This window comes from Phyllobates terribilis, unplaced genomic scaffold, assembly GCF_046119375.1.
Source record: "Phyllobates terribilis strain yellow unplaced genomic scaffold, ASM4611937v1 Scaffold_5__5_contigs__length_657084704, whole genome shotgun sequence".
NCBI classification, from domain to species: Eukaryota; Metazoa; Chordata; class Amphibia; order Anura; family Dendrobatidae; genus Phyllobates; species Phyllobates terribilis.
In genome coordinates, this window is record NW_027362765.1 from 475,532,135 (window position 1) to 475,549,604 (window position 17,470).

The window sequence follows — 17,470 nt, forward strand, 5'->3', positions numbered from 1 at the left end:
CTAAAAGAAGTAGACATTTTAGTTTGGCTGGAAGATGGTCTTTCTTCTGCAGATGTTACTGTTGCTTTAACACCTACCCCACGGACACAACCTTTTTTCCCCTTCCCAACACGCCTATTCCCCTTTCCACCAGCAGCAGGCCTTTTTCCACTCATTTTGGTGGTTAACTAATTCACAACTCTGGAGTTGTTTGCACAAAAAAACAATGGATGGTAACCGAGCAGAGCTGAGTGGCCAAACTGTGGTATTAGGCCAAAACTATTGGCTGGGTTAGATGCAGAAAAAAATTATATTCAATTTGCAACCTGATGGAGGTCAGTATAGATGGACTAATACAACAAGTCCCACACACAGCTAGAAGCCCAATATTTTTTCAGAGGTAGATGCAGAAAAAAATATATTCAGTTTGCAACCTGATGGAGGTCAGTATAGATGGACTAATACAACAAGTCCCACACACAGCTAGAAGCCCAAATATTTTTTCAGAGGTACTGTAGATGCAGATAAAAATTATTTTTAATTTGCAACCTGATGGAGGTCAGTATAGATGGACTAATAGAGAAAGTCCGACACACTGCTAGAAGGCCAAATATTTTTTCAGAGCTAGATGCAGAAAAAAATTAGATTCAGTTTGCAACCTGATGGAGGTCTGTATAGATGGATTAATAGAACAAGACCCACACACAGCTAGAAGCCCAATATTTTTTCAGAGGTAGATGCAGAAAAAAATATATTCAGTTTGCAACCTGATGGAGGTCAGTATAGATGGACTAATACAACAAGTCCCACACACAGCTAGAAGCCCAATATTTTTTCAGAGGTAGATGCAGAAAAAAATATATTCAGTTTGCAACCTGATGGAGGTCAGTATAGATGGACTAATACAACAAGTCCCACACACAGCTAGAAGCCCAATATTTTTTCAGAGGTAGATGCAGAAAAAAATATATTCAGTTTGCAACCTGATGGAGGTCAGTATAGATGGACTAATACAAGTCCCACACACAGCTAGAAGCCCAATATTTTTTCAGAGGTAGATGCAGAAAAAAATATATTCAGTTTGCAACCTGATGGAGTTCAGTATAGATGGACTAATACAACAAGTCCCACACACAGCTAGAAGTCCAATATTTTTTCAGAGGTACTGTAGATGCAGATAAAAATTATTTTTAATTTGCAACCTGATGGAGGTCAGTATAGATGGACTAATAGAGAAAGTCCGACACACTGCTAGAAGGCCAAATATTTTTTCAGAGCTAGATGCAGAAAAAAATTAGATTCAGTTTGCAACCTGATGGAGGTCAGTATAGATGGACTAATAGAATGATGCTATGCCCAAAAGATTTTACTTCACTAGGTGCAGTAAAAAAATTGGTATTCTATACACAGGTGGTATATCTTGCAACACAGATAGGCACCTCCATTGACTAACACACTCTGCAATAGGCCAAAAAGGATTAGCTTTGCTAGATTCAGCCAAATGCTGTGAAAAAAACTTGCACAGCACTGGCACAGACCTGCCTGGCAAAAACTGATAGGAACTGACGTAACTTAGTCCTGAAAAGGACTCCAATTACAATTAGTCTTTACTCCCACAACCTATCTATTTAAGAGCACAGACCTGCCTGATAAAAGTCGTAGGAAATGCTGTAACCTAGTCCTTAAAAGGACTGCAATCACAACTATTCCCTACTCCCAAGCTATCTGTATATTTGTGCGAAAATGGGCTTGAAATTAACAAGGTATAGCGCACACAGCAACAGCGGTGCCGTCTAACACGCAGCTGCAGCAGTGAGAAAATGGTGGCGACGGGGAAAATGGCTTGGTCTTATAGGGCAAGGACATGTGACATACACTGCCAATGACACATGCCCTTGCTTGTGTGAAAAAAAGCACTTCGCTCCGTGTGTGCGCTGCTGATAGGCTGACAGATTGCACCTCCCCACTGTAAATGCGGGAAAGAGAAAAAAAAATGGAGATCTTCATTGTTCCTGCAGAGATACATCCCCTGCCCCTCCCCCCACCCCGCTGTACACTCAAACTGCGTATTAACATTAATTTTCATCATTACTGAGAAAAAATCCAGTTATGATTTTGGTGCACGAACAGTTATCGAACATAACCTCGAACAGCCGATTTTTTCTCAAATTGTTCGTGTTCGCCGAACGGCTCGAACACCGCCCAAAACAGCTCGAATTTGAGATTGGCGAACAGTTCGAGTAGAACAACGCTCATCTCTAGTGTTCACACTGATTTTTTTGGAGCAGAAACTGAGAAGAAACTCTCCAAACCCTTCTCAAATACTCAAAGTTTGATTGCAGAGATGTATTAATGTACTGATGGTGGTTCTGGTGATGTATTCATGTAACTAGTAGTGATGAGCAAGCACTAAAATGCTCAGGAACTCATTGCTCGGGTCGAGCAAATTGGAATGCTCTAGTGCTCGGTCCAAGCAACGAGCCCAATGTAAGTCTATGGGAAACTCAAGCAACTCCCCCCGGCGGTCTGCAGAGGGCCTAAAAATTGCCCAAATCGATGAGAATGGTGCACAAATGACTTGGGAACAGCATGAGGAAAACCCCTGGAAGCAATTCTGACTCTCAGGTCACTGCTGTCAACAACGTTGTCAGAGTGTCACGCTGTCTCTGTATACTGGAGGTAGGGGGCCTAAGCTGACCCTAAGCTGGGGCCCTGACTAATCCCTCAACCTGGAGGTACTGTTAAAGGTACAGAGGTCCAGGCCGCCAGCGTAACCCCTACCTCCTGAGGATCCCTGCACCTAAGTAATCTAGTCCTGAGAAGGACCCCGATCACAACAAAAGAGGACAAGTAATAATATGCCCACACACAGTACTTAGACGAACAAGACAGTACAAGGGAAAAACCAAAACCACCTTGCATACAAAAACTACACAACTACAACAGAGGGAACACCAACGGGAAAGGAGATAAATGATAAAGCGAGGAAGGGAAAAACCACTCCAAATACACTTATCTCAGAAACTCCAAATACCACGATCCGCTCTGTAAGTCTGTATGAAATGCTTTCACCGACACTTCCCAAACAGACCAGCAGGCATTTGAAGGAGACTCACTACAGCAGCATTGATTGCAGCTGGGCGAGGCTGGACCTCGTCTAGCACAGAGAGAGAGAGAATTAACTCCCTCACTGCCGAAAACACAAAGCACCAAAAAGTCAGCTGCGAGAAGTCAGGCTGTGTAATCGTGACGATCTTCGTGGCGACACACCCGTGACAGTACCCCCCCTTCTACGAGGGGCCTCCGGACCCTCAGGGCCAGGTTTATCCGGGTGAGTCGTGTGGAAGGCCCGAACTAATCGGTCTGCGTTAATATCCGACGCAGGAACCCACATCCTCTCCTCAGGACCATACCCTTTCCAATGAACCAGGTACTGAAGGGACCGGCAATTAAAACGTGAATCGATGACCCTTGATACCTGGAACTCCAAGTTACCATTGACCACCACTGGAGGGGGAGGTAAAGGTGACGGTACCACGGGCGCCACATTCCTCTTAAGCAACGATCTGTGGAACACGTTGTGAATTTTAAACGTAGGGGGGAGGTCAAGACGGAATGCCACCGGATTAATAATAGAACTGATTCTGTACGGCCCGATGAACCTGGGACCCAGTTTCCAGGAGGGAACCTTAAGTTTAATATTCCTGGTAGACAACCATACCCGATCGTTCACACTTAGGTCCGGACCAGACACTCTCCTCCTATCAGCCATACGTTTGTATCGGTTCCCCATAGTATTCAGATTCTTCAGCACCCCTCTCCATACTGAAGCGAGTGATGAGGAAAATCGTTCCTCCTCAGGAACCCCCGAAGAGCCCCCCCTACTGAAAGTACAAAACTGGGGGTGAAAACCATATGCCCCAAAAAACGGGGACTTACCAGTGGACTCGCTCCGCCTATTATTAAGAGCAAACTCTGCCAGAGGTAAGAAAGAAGCCCAGTCCTCCTGGTTCTCTGACACAAAACACCGGAGATATGTCTCCAAGCTCTGGTTCATACGTTCCGTTTGACCATTGGTCTGAGGGTGAAAAGCCGATGAGAATGACAAATGCATCCCCCGCCGTGCACAAAACGCCTTCCAGAACTTGGACACAAACTGAGACCCCCGATCAGACACCACATCGGAGGGTACCCCGTGAAGCCTCACAATCTCCCCAATGAACACCTGCGCAAGAGTTTTAGCATTAGGGAGAGCCGGAAGAGCGATAAAATGTGCCATCTTGCCGAACCTGTCCACTACAACGAGTATGACCGTTTTACCCGAAGACGGAGGGAGGTCCGTAATAAAGTCCATAGACAGATGAGTCCAAGGACGCTCCGGGATCTTCAAAGGTAAGAGGGCCCCAGACGGACGGGTATGTGAGGTCTTAGAGCGCGCACAAACCCCACAGGACGCGACAAAAGTTACCACCTCCTTATGTAAGTTAGGCCACCAAAACCGACGCGAGAGGAGATCCACAGTTGCTTTACTCCCCGGGTGTCCTGCCAAAACTGAGTTATGGTGTGCCTCGATCACCTTTTGTCGCAACTGATCTGGAACAAACAGTCTCCCCGGAGGTCCAACAGGGGCGTCCCCCTGAGCCTCCAATACCTCCTCCTCCAGCTCAGAGCATACTGCCGAAACCACCACCCCCTCCTGAAGGATAGGAATCGGGTCGTCCGTATTCCCGGCCCCAGGGAAACTGCGAGATAAGGCATCCGCCTTTACATTTTTTGACCCAGGACGATATGTAACGACAAAATTAAACCTGGTAAAAAACAATGACCACCTAGCTTGTCTGGGATTCAGACGTTTCGCGGACTCCAGATATAGCAGGATCTTGTGATCGGTGATGACGGTGACCGGATGGACTGCCCCCTCCAAAAAATGGCGCCACTCCTCAAAAGCTAACTTAATGGCCAAGAGCTCCCTATTGCCGACATCGTAATTCCTCTCAGCGGACGACAATTTTTTAGAGAAAAAGGCGCACGGATGCCACTTACCAGGGGACGAACCTTGTGACAATACTGCTCCCACCGCTACCTCAGAAGCGTCTACCTCTACAATGAATGGCTGTGACGCATCAGGTTGAATGAGTATGGGTGCCGAGGCAAAACATTTTTTCAAGCAGGAGAATGCTTGACAAGCCTTGTCAGACCACCTAGAAAAATCCGTCCCCTTTTTAGTCATGTCTGTGAGAGGCTTAACCATGGACGAGAAATTACGAATGAACTTCCGGTAATAATTAGCAAACCCCAGGAAACGTTGTAGTGCCTTAAGATTCTCTGGCCGATCCCACTCAAGAACTGCCCGCACTTTCCCAGGGTCCATACGAAAACCGGACGCTGAAACCAGGAAGCCTAAAAACTGGAGTTCCTGTACGGCGAACACACACTTTTCCCATTTGGCATACAGTTTATTATCCCGCAAGATCTGTAACACCTGCCTAACGTGCTCCTGATGAGACACCAGATCCGGCGAGTAAATTAAGATATCATCCAGATATATGACAACAAACTGTCCCACCAGGCGGCGAAAAATGTCATTAACAAAGTGTTGGAACACCGCCGGGGCATTAGTCAGACCGAATGGCATGACAAGGTTCTCATAATGCCCCTCCGGAGTGTTAAACGCCGTCTTCCACTCATCCCCCTCCTTCATCCTAATCAGATTGTACGCCCCCCTGAGATCCAACTTAGAGAACCATTTGGCGCCCACGATCTGATTAAAGAGATCGGGAATAAGTGGGAGTGGATACGGATCTCGGACCGTAATCCGATTAAGTTCACGGAAATCCAGGCAAGGGCGTAGGCCTCCATCTTTCTTCTTAACAAAGAAGAACCCCGCAGCCACCGGTGAAGATGAAGGTCTAATATGCCCCTTAGCCAGACTTTCTGAAATATAATCCTTCATGGCCTGCCTCTCAGGACCAGAAAGGTTATACAACCTAGCTTTAGGTAACTTGGCCTCAGGGAGCAGTTTTACAGAACAGTCATACTCGCGATGAGGAGGTAGTTCCTGACACCCTTTCTCCGAGAATACATCCTCAAAGTCCGCCAGAAATGGAGGTAAGACCCAAGGAGTAACCGCACCGATGACAGTGTTCATGCAGTTTTTATTACAGAATTTACTCCATTGGCTTATCTCTCTGGTTTGCCAATTAATAACCGGGTTATGCTTAGTTAACCAAGGAAGGCCCAACACTATAGGAGTGGGAAGACCCTCCAACACGTAGCAAGACAACAGTTCTTTATGTATCGCCCCCACTTGAAGTTTTACGTCATGCACAGCTTGCAAAAAACTTCCCTGACCGAGAGGCCTGGCATCGATCGAGAATATGGGGATGGGTTTAGCCAACTCACTCAATCGCATACCTTGAACCCGGGCAAACCGAGCATCAACCAGATTAGCCCCGGCCCCACTATCCAGAAGAACAGATATCCTCTCAGTTCTCGTACCCACCACCACCTCCGCCGGTACGAGAAACTGAGACGAACCTAGGGACGAAATACCTACTCCCAGATTGCCGTCCACCACACAACCTGGGATCAACAGTTTTCCGACGACTCTTCACTCTGCAAGGGACGGGATGGACACCCCCCAATAAAATGTCCCTTTCTCCCGCAGAAGAAACACCTTCCTGTCTTATGGCACACCACCGGTCCCCTTCCCCGAAATGATGTCCCTCCTAATTGCATAGGCTCCTCTGGACTGACCAGGGGAACCACCATATGAGGGGACCTTGTAGGAGGTGGAGTCATCACAGGGGGTCGAGTTATCCCGCACCTCTCCCGAAGCCGTCTGTCAACGCGAATAGCCAGGGCCATAGCGGCTTCCAGTGACGCGGGAGAGTCATACTGTGCCAACACATCCTGTAATTTGTCGGATAAACCTTGACAAAACTGGCTCCTAAGAGCCGGGTCATTCCACTGGGTGTCCGTGGCCCACCTACGGAACTCCGAACAGAATTCCTCCGCCGGACGATCTCCCTGCTGGATCCTACGTAACTTAGACTCAGCAAGCGAGATCCGATCTGGGTCATCATATACGAGTCCCAGAGCAGCGAAAAACCTATCCACTGACTGGAGAGCCGGGGAGCCCGGGGGAAGAGAGAACGCCCAAGATTGTGGGTCCCCTTGTAGGAGCGAGATGACAATTCCCACCCTTTGTTTTTCACTCCCCGATGACCGAGGCCGCAGCCGAAAGTACAATTTGCATGCCTCCCGGAAAACAAAAAACTTGTCCCGCCCCCCAGTGAACCTGTCAGGGAGAGCTACTTTAGGTTCTGGTCCGGCTTGCTCCTGAGGATGCAAAACCTTGGACCTAACGTCCGCCAGCTCCATGGACAAACTCTGCAACTGCCGAGCTAGACCGGCTACTGGATCCATGGTAGCTGGAGAAAAACTATGTGGGTCGGTGAAAATGTCACGCTGTCTCTGTATACTGGAGGTAGGGGGCCTAAGCTGACCCTAAGCTGGGGCCCTGACTAATCCCTCAACCTGGAGGTACTGTTAAAGGTACAGAGGTCCAGGCCGCCAGCGTAACCCCTACCTCCTGAGGATCCCTGCACCTAAGTAATCTAGTCCTGAGAAGGACCCCGATCACAACAAAAGAGGACAAGTAATAATATGCCCACACACAGTACTTAGACGAACAAGACAGTACAAGGGAAAAACCAAAACCACCTTGCATACAAAAACTACACAACTACAACAGAGGGAACACCAACGGGAAAGGAGATAAATGATAAAGCGAGGAAGGGAAAAACCACTCCAAATACACTTATCTCAGAAACTCCAAATACCACGATCCGCTCTGTAAGTCTGTATGAAATGCTTTCACCGACACTTCCCAAACAGACCAGCAGGCATTTGAAGGAGACTCACTACAGCAGCATTGATTGCAGCTGGGCGAGGCTGGACCTCGTCTAGCACAGAGAGAGAGAGAATTAACTCCCTCACTGCCGAAAACACAAAGCACCAAAAAGTCAGCTGCGAGAAGTCAGGCTGTGTAATCGTGACGATCTTCGTGGCGACACACCCGTGACACAGAGGTATTATGCCACTTTTACGGACTCACAATAAAACATACAAAAACGAAAACCAAAATGGACTTTCATGGAAAATATGTTAAGGAACATCCTTTCCAGGATAATGACTTGTATATAAGGCAAAATAAAAAACCAAAAACAAAAATTCTCCTCCACACCTTGGGCTATGTTCACATGTAGTGTTTTTGATGCATTTTTGTACTTTTGCATTGCTTTCAACCAAGACAAATGCATTCACTGCGAAATGTCATTTTAACAACTAGTGATGAGCGAGCACTAAAATGCTCCGGTACTCGTTGCTCGGGTCGAGCACATTGGGAAACTCGATTATTTTTTAGATGGCTCCCCCCCGGCGGTCTGCAGAGAGACTAAAAATTGCCCAAATCGATGGGAGCGGTGCACAAATGACTTGGGAACAGCATGGGGAAGACCCCTGGAAGCATTTCTGGCTCCCAGGTCACTGCTGACAACAATATTGTCAGAGTATTACGCCACTTTTATCAACTCACAATAAAACATACAAAAACGAAAATGGATTTTCCTGGGAAATATGTTAAGCAACATCCTTTCCAGGGTAATGACTTGTATATAAGGCAAAATAAATAACCAAAACGAAAAATACTCCTCCACACCTTGTGCTATGTTCACACGTAGCGTTTTGATGCGTTTTTGCACTTTTGCATTGCTTTCAACCACGACAAATGCATTCACTGGGAAATGTAATTTTAACATTTTGCAACCATATCTGGCCATGTGGTATGTGAGATATCATCAGACACATGCATACAGTGCTGAAAAGACATGGGAACAGCATGGGGAAGACCTCTGGAAGCATTTCTGACTCCCTGGTCACTGCCTATAAGTGAGCCCATCATAAGTCCATCTATTCTGAAAACTGCATTGTACCTCCATGTTCCTTGCAATGCTCTGCAGCTAATCACTGGTATATATTTCTCACTCCTCTACTATGTGTCCTCTATTCTGAAAACTGCATTGCACCTCCATGTTCCTTGCAATGCTCTGCAGCTAATCACTGGTATATATTTCTCACTCCTCTACTGTGTCATCTATTCTGCAAACTGCATTGTACCTCCATGTTCCTTGCAATGCTCTGCAGCTAATCACTGGTATATGTTTCTCACTCCTCTATGTTGTTTAATCCATGATACTTTAAGGTCATCACACTTACTTTAACAGTTTATGATTCATGTAGATTTGCCAGTCTGTTTTTTTCTGCAGTTTTATGGTCTCCTGTTGTCTTAAGCTAGTTGATTGATTGCTAACGAGTTAAATCTGTGTAGATTTAAGCAGATACGTCCCTATATATTGAGACATAGTCAAGGGGCAGCATTTATGCGGGGGCATTTATGCATATAGCATTTATGCATACTTTATCAAAGTGCCATAATTTATCAAAGTGTCTCTGAAGTTAGATATGGCATTGCTAATATTCATCTTTCTTCTCTTCTTTCAGGTATATATTTCTCACTCCTCTACTATGTGTCATCTATTCTGAAAACTGCATTGTACCTCCATGTTCCTTGCAATGCTCTGCAGCTAATCACTGGCATATATTTCTCACTCCTCTACGATGTTTAATCCATGATACTTTAAGGTCATCACACTTAGTTTAACAGTTTATGATCCATGTAGATTTGCCAGTCTGTTTTTTTCTGCAGTTTTATGGTCTCCTGTTGTCTTAAGCTAGTTGATTAATTGCTAACGAGTTAAATCTGTGTAGATCTAAGCAGATACGTCCCTATATATTGAGACATAGTCAAGCGGCAGCATTTATGCGGGGGCATTTATGCATATAGCATTTATGCATACTTTGTCGAAGTGCCATAATTTATCAAAGTGTCTCGGCAGTTAGATATGGCAGTTGGAAAGGACAGGAGACAGGTAAGACATGCAAGACAATTAAACAAACTTGCTTCCAGGTCATCTGTTTTGCAAACACTATTCACCATTTGTATCTGTGCCATTTATATTCTGGCTGCTACAATCATCCACATTCACCGTTCTCCCACAAATTCTGCAGACTTCATCCATATTAACCCCTCACTCCACTCTTCTCCTATGTACAGCTGTCATGCTCTCTTCACAATGTTATACCACACAGATCCATTCATTCCCACCATACAACACAGGAAACGCTCTCACAAATCACTCAACCATCTGCTCACTCTCTCTATCTTCCTTCTCTTAGTCGCAGGTGATATTTCTCCTAATCCAGGACCCTCCAGTAATAATAACACTAACTCTTTCTCTGTTACATTCAGAAACCATGCTAATCTCATTAATATTCCCTTCATATCTTCTGTCTCATTCAACTGTGCCCTTTGGAATGCGCGCTCAGCATGTAATAAACTCTCTTACATCCATTACTTTTTCCTCTCTAATTCCCTCAACCTTCTGGCTCTCACTGAAACCTGGATCCAGCAGTCGGACACCACCACCGCTGCAGCTCTCTCCTATGGTGGCCCACAGTTCTCTCATACCCTGAGACCTGACAACAGATCAGGCGGAGGTGTGGGTCTGCTTCTTTCAACAAAATGCACTTTTCAGGTTATCCCCCCAGTACCCTCCCTTATCTTCCCTTCTTTTGAGGCCCACACAGTCAGACTCTACCGGCCCTTCTCCCTGCGAGTGGCGGTTGTCTATCGCCCTCCAGGTCCCTCCCGTCAGTTCCTGGATCACTTTGCTGCCTGGCTTCCAAATTTTCTATCCTGCGACATCCCCACGATAATCATGGGAGATTTTAACATCCCAATTGGCGATCCTCTTTCCCCATCTGCCGCTCACCTTTTATCACTAATCTCCTCCTTTGGCCTTTCACAGCTTGCTAATTCTCCTACACATGAGGACGGGAACACATTGGACCTGATCTTCTCCCGGCTTTGCTCAGTACATGACTTTACTAACTCTCCCCTTCCACTGTCTGACCATAATCTTCTTTCATTCTCTGTCAAGAACTATGACTCTACTCAAGACTCCCCCACTATCCACACTTATAGAAATATACGCGCCATTAACACCAAAAAATTTATGAAAAAGTTGCAATCATCATTGGCCCCAATCTCCTCCCTCTCATGTCCCCACCCTGCATTGAAGCATTGCGAAATAATGCTATGCGCCGTGGATGAAGCCGCACCTCCTACACAAAGAACAATTCGGCATAGACGGCGACAACCCTGGCACACACCTCAAACATGTTTTCTCCAGCGGTGTTCCAGGTGTGCTAAAAGGCTGTGGAGAAAATCTAATCTGCCCGAAGATTTCCTCCATTATAAATTTATGCTGAAAACATATAACTGCAAGGGCTGTCAAAAATTTGGACACAACCCAATACCCCTTTGAAGAGACATAGAGGAGAGTCTCAGTAAAAAAAAATGTTCCCATTATAAAGGAGTGGGTCTCCTATAGTGGTAATGCCCGTGATTTGACTGCAAGGGATGCCAAAATTTGGGAAAAACCCCACTAAGAATTTAAAGACACAAAGAGCAGGGCCACAGTAACGACAAATTCCCATTAGAAAGGAGAGAGTCTGCTATACAGTTATAGTTTATGCAGTGAGTCCAACGGCTGACCAATTTTAGGAAAAACCCCACTAAGAATTTAAAGACACATAGAGCAGGGCCACAGTAACAAGTACGACATGTTACCATTAGAAAGGAGAGGGTTTGCTATTCAGTTATAGGGTATGCAGGAAGTCTAACGGCTGACCAATTTTAGGAAAAACCCCACTAAGAATTTAAAGACACATAGAGCAGAGCCACAGTAACAAGTGCGACATGTTCCCATTAGAAAGGTGAGGGTCTGCTATACAGTTATAGGGTATGCAGTGAGTCCAATGGCTGATCAAATTTAGGAAAAACCCCAATAAGAATTTGAAGACACACAGAGCAGGGCCACAGTAATGACAAATTCCCATTAGAAAGCAGAGGGTCTCCCATAGTGTTGGCCTATGCAGTAAATGCAAGGGCTGCCAAAAATTGGGAGGCACTCCAATGCCCCTTGAGACTTAGAGGGCCTCATAAAAAAATGTTCCCATTAAAAAGGAGCGGGTCTCCTATACTTGTAATGCCCATGCACTAAGTGTATGAGCTGACAAACATTTAACCCTTGGGGGTATAAATGAACATACTGTATAAAAACATTTTTTTACCGACATCATAAACACCCTTTAAAAAAATTATGTGGGTGTTGCATCACGGACCACAGTCACCCTGGTGATATGGTGGTGGAGGATGAGGATGAGGAGAAGGAGGAGGACAAAAGCAAATAGCCAAAATCAGGAAGTGTATACCCATGTGTGGATGTGAAAAGGTGCATGGGAATACACCTCCCAAAAAAAGACACTGGATTTGAGTTTATGTTACGCTGCTATCATTCGGTGGTGTTGAGAAGTCTGGCCAAATCCAGCCCTTATTCATTTTTATAAGAGTCAGCCTGTCAGCATGTTCAGTTGACAGGCAGATGCGCTAATCAGTTATAATTCCACGAGCGGCACTAAAAACACGTTGTGATAAAACGCTAGCGGCAGGGCAGCCCAGGACCTCCAAGGCATAGAGAGCCAGTTCATTCCACGTATCCAGCTTGGATAACCAATAATTAAAAGGCACAGAGCAATCAGGGAGGATGTTGGTACAGTCTGCAAGGTACTCTCTCAGCATCTTCCCAAACTTTGCACTCCTTGTGAGAGTACCCCGCACCTCAGGGCCTGTGCGATGGGAGGGTCTGAGAAAACTGTCCCAGATCTTTGACACTGTTCCCCTGCCCCTGCTGGATTGCATTTGTATCTCTTTCGCCTGTACTCCTTGGTTGTTCAAAGAACTGTGACCTCTGCCGCCAGCATTTTCAGATGGGAATTTTTTAATAGTTCCGCAACATGGGCCTTCTGGTACTGCCCCATTTTTTTAGACCTGTCCGCCTCAGGAATAAGAGATATAAAGTTCTCCTGGTAGCGTGGGTCTAGAAGTGTCACCAACCAGTAATGACTGTCACCCAAAATTTTGAGAACGCGAGGGTCATGGGAAAGGCTGCGTGACATAAACTCAGCCACGCGTGCCAGACTGCTAACAGGCAAGACTTCTGTGTCCTCACCAAGAGGATGACTGACCATACTCTCCTCCTCCTCTCTCTGTCCTTTGACCATCCACGCTGAACAAGTGGTATGACAGTTGTGCAGGTAGTACCATATATAGCGCATGAAACTAACTCCTGTTCTTTCTCCTCCTCTTCCTCATTGTCACCCAATCCACGTTGGGGTGAGATGAGGCTGGGCTGTGTGCAATCACCCTGTATGATTCCTTGCTCCATCTCATCGTGCTCTGCCTGCAATGCATCCTCTTTGATTGTGAGCAGAGAGCGTTTCAGAAGACAGAGAAGCGGGATGGTGACGCTAATTATGGCGTCATCGCCGCTCACCATCTTGGTGGAGTCTTCAAAGTTTTGGGGGATGGTACATATGTCTGACATCCATGTCCTCTCCTGAGGTCTAATGTGTGGAGTCTGAACTGAATACCGACGGCCTTGTTGATGCTGGTACTCAGCAACTCCCCTCTTCTGCTCACAAATCCTTCCCAACATCTGCAGTGTAGAGATCCAACACGTGGGGACTTCAAATGCCAGTCTGTGAGCCGGAAGCTGCAAACACTGCTGAAACACGACAAGGGCGGCGGATGCTGTAGGTGACTTTCTAAAATGGGCACACAGGTGGCGTACTTTAACAAGCCGATCCGGTAGCTCCGGGTAGGATTTGAGAAACCGCTGAACCACGAGGTTAAGAACATGGGCCAGGCAAGGTATGTGTGTGAGTTCTCTTTACCTCAGAGCCGCCACCAGGTTCCGGCCATAGTCACACATGACCATGCTTGACTGTAGGTTCAGTGGTGTGAGCAACAGATCTGCCTGCTCTTTCAGAGCTGTCCACAACTATTCAACATTGTGCGGTTTGTCACCTAAGCATATTAACTTCAGCACAGCCTGTTGCCGCTTGGCCAAGGCAGTGCTGCAGTGCTTCCAGCTTGTGACTGATGTGGTCATTTCAGAGATGGAGGCTGAAGAGGAGGAGGAGGCTGAGGAGGATGAGGTGCTCCAGCAGTAGAATGTGGGGGCAACCCCGAATGACCTATGGCCTGCAATCCTTGGAGTCGGGAGGATGTGTTATGTCCTAAAGTCCGACTGGGTCCTGACTTCCACTATGTTAACCCAGTGTGCCGTCAGCGAGATGTACCGTCCCTGCCCACAAGCACTTGTCCACGTGTCCGTGGTTAGGTTGACTTTCCCTGTAACTGCACTGTTGAGGGCATGGATAATGTTGTGGGACATGTGCTTGTGTAATGTGGGACCGCACACCGGGAGAAATAGTGACGGCTGGGGACCAAGTACCGAGGGACATCCGCCGCCATCAGGTTGCGGAAAATTTCCATCTCCGTGAGCCTAAAAGGCAACATTTCGAGCGCAAGCAGTCGCGAAAAGTGTGAAATTTGTAGTGTGAACTGTGGGGAATTTGTTGCGTATTTGCACTTGCGTTCCAAGTACTGGGGTAGGGACAACTGCACACTGCGCTAGGACAAGGACGTGGACGTGCTTGCTGATGGTGCTAATTGAGAGTTTTCAACGACACGTGCAGGGCGGGAGTCATCTTGGTATGCGCCATGGACAGGGGATTGGTGTACATGCACACAACAGCGGAAGAAGCAGTGTTGTCACCCGCAGATACTGTTTCTGGACCCTTGGGTTCGGGCCTCTTGGTCGGGTGCTTCGCTGCCATGTGCCTGATCATGCATGTGGTGGTCAGGCTGCTAGTTTTTCTACCCCTGCTCATGCTGGCCTGGCAGGTGGTACAAATGGCCATTTTGGGGTTATCTGCAGTCTTTAAAAAAAAACTGACTCGGGAAGACCAAACAGTTGTACTGGCAACTTCATTCGTGTTGGCATTACGAGGTACACTTTCCCGCCTTGTCTCTGCAGCCACAACACTGCTTCTTCCTGCCTGTTGTGGTGCTACGCCTCCCTCCCCCTGTGTGCTGCTGTCCTCGTTCTGTATGTCCCTCTGCCAGGTTGGGTCAGTTACTATATCATCCACCACCTCGTCTTCCACTTCCGCACCCTGGTCCTCCTCCTGACTTTCTGGCAATTGTGTCTCATCATCATCATCCACCTCTTGCGGCAGTAATTGCACTTTCTCACCGTTGCCTTCGTTTGACCCTGGCTGCTTAAATTTTTCGGCATCACTACATGCGTTCTCCTCTTGGCTCGCTTGAAGCTGGCCGGGCAAGAGGCCTGAATCTACAAATGGAAAAGTGAACAGCTTTTCTGAAAGTCCAAGTGTGGGATCAGTTGTCTCCGAGCACTAGGCATGGTGGGAGGAAGGAGGATCAGGGTGAGGAATATGCGGTCCAGACTCACGGCTACTGAGACTTGACTGCGTGGAAGACAGCATGGTAGTGGTGGCAAAGTGACTGGAAGCATTATCTGCTATCCAACCAACAACATTTTGTCACTGCTCTGGGTTTAATAGTGGTGTACTGCGGTCCTCTATTAATTGGGACAGGAAGGTCACCCTCTGCATGCGCCATCACCATCATGTCCAATCCCCCCTCCCTTGCCATGCACCTTGCCCATTTTAAATGGAGGACAATATTTTCCACCTTCACGAGAAATGGCTGATTTTGGAACACAGTTAAATGTGATACGTCTGACTGAGAACCATGATTTTTAATAGCAAGCCTGTAATTTATTAATATTATTCTACACAGAGATCTAGTGTGAATAGATTGGCCGACACACTACAACAAAATGAAAATGGAAGAAATGGCTGATCTTGGAACATTCTTGTAGGTGATATGTCTGACTGAGAACCACGGTTTTAAATAGCAGGCCTGTAATTCACTAATACTATTCTTCACAGACACTTAGTATGAATAGCTTAACCGACGCACTGCAACAAAATGAAAATGGAAGAAATGGCTGATTTTGAAACACTGCTATAGGTGATATGTCTGACAGAGAACCACGGTTTTAAATAGCAGGCCTTTAATTTACTAATAATATTCTTCACAGACACCTAGTGTGAATAGCTTGACCGACACACTATAACAAAATTAAAATGGAAGAAATGGCTGATTGTGGAACACTCTTATAGTTGATATGTCTGATAGAGAACCACAGTTTTAAAAAGCAGGCCTTTAATTTACTAATACTATTCTTCACAGACACCTAGTGTGAATAGCTTGACTGACACACTGCAACAGGATGGAAAAAGAGGCCAATATTTTCCACGTTCGGTTCAAATTTCTGGATTTTTATGGCTGAAATATGAAACAGATCTGGCTGCATTCTGCAGTGCTAACAAGCAAATGGAGCAGAAAAATGGTGTACTCTGGATTGTTTTTTAAGCAAATAACCAGGATTAGGATAAAAAAAAATTGCCCTGGCCCCTGATATCTGGATCTATGCCTACAAATATCTGTAATTATTACAGCAGCAGCAGACAGGACGTTGAATGGATCTTCTTGCGCTATATGCACTGCAGTCTGCCACATACACTGCCTGCCTGCCTAACTCCTGTCTAACACTGATTATATGCAGCTGGATTAGTCCTCAGAAGGACTGTTAGTTCAGATGGATATATATATATATATATATATATATATATATATATGTTGTGGAATACCTATACTAACTATAAACAAGCAAATCTCTCCCTGACTCAGCAGCACCTCTCCCTACTTTGCCTGTTTCCGGAGTAGCCTGTGATGAGCATAGCAGCGCCAGATCTTATATAGACCTGATGATGCTGTGCGGCCAGCTAATCACTATAATGCCCACAACCAACATGGCTACGGCATTACAGTGCATGCCAGTCAATCCCTGCATGTTCATTGGCTCTCTAAAGAGTGGCAAACATGTAGGGAGGGTACCCGAGTTCCCGCTCGAGCAACCCAGAAATACTCGCCGAGCATCAAGCTTGTCGAGCACCGAGATGCTCGGGCAAGTACCGAGCTGTGGTGAGCATGTTCGCTCATCACTAGTAACTGCCTCTTTAAAAAAAAATGTGTGGCACCTGGGAATAGTTCAGTATGGCAATGTGGCCCTTGGATTAAAAAATGTTGTGTACCCCTGTGATAATCCTTAGGTTCTTCAAAGTACCACTTTCTACTGTGATGACAGCTTTGTACACCCTTGGCAATCTTTCAAGTAGTTTCATCAGGAAATCATAGGACTAAATGAGAGAGACTGTGAATCTACAGCTTCATGTCCTCTTGGAATATTAGATAATGATGCATAATTGCACTTTAATCAACAAATAATCGTAGTACCATGGGAATTAGAGATTAATGGATAAATCAGTGGGGGATTGGCTTTTAGTATCTTGAAATTCACAGTTTTCT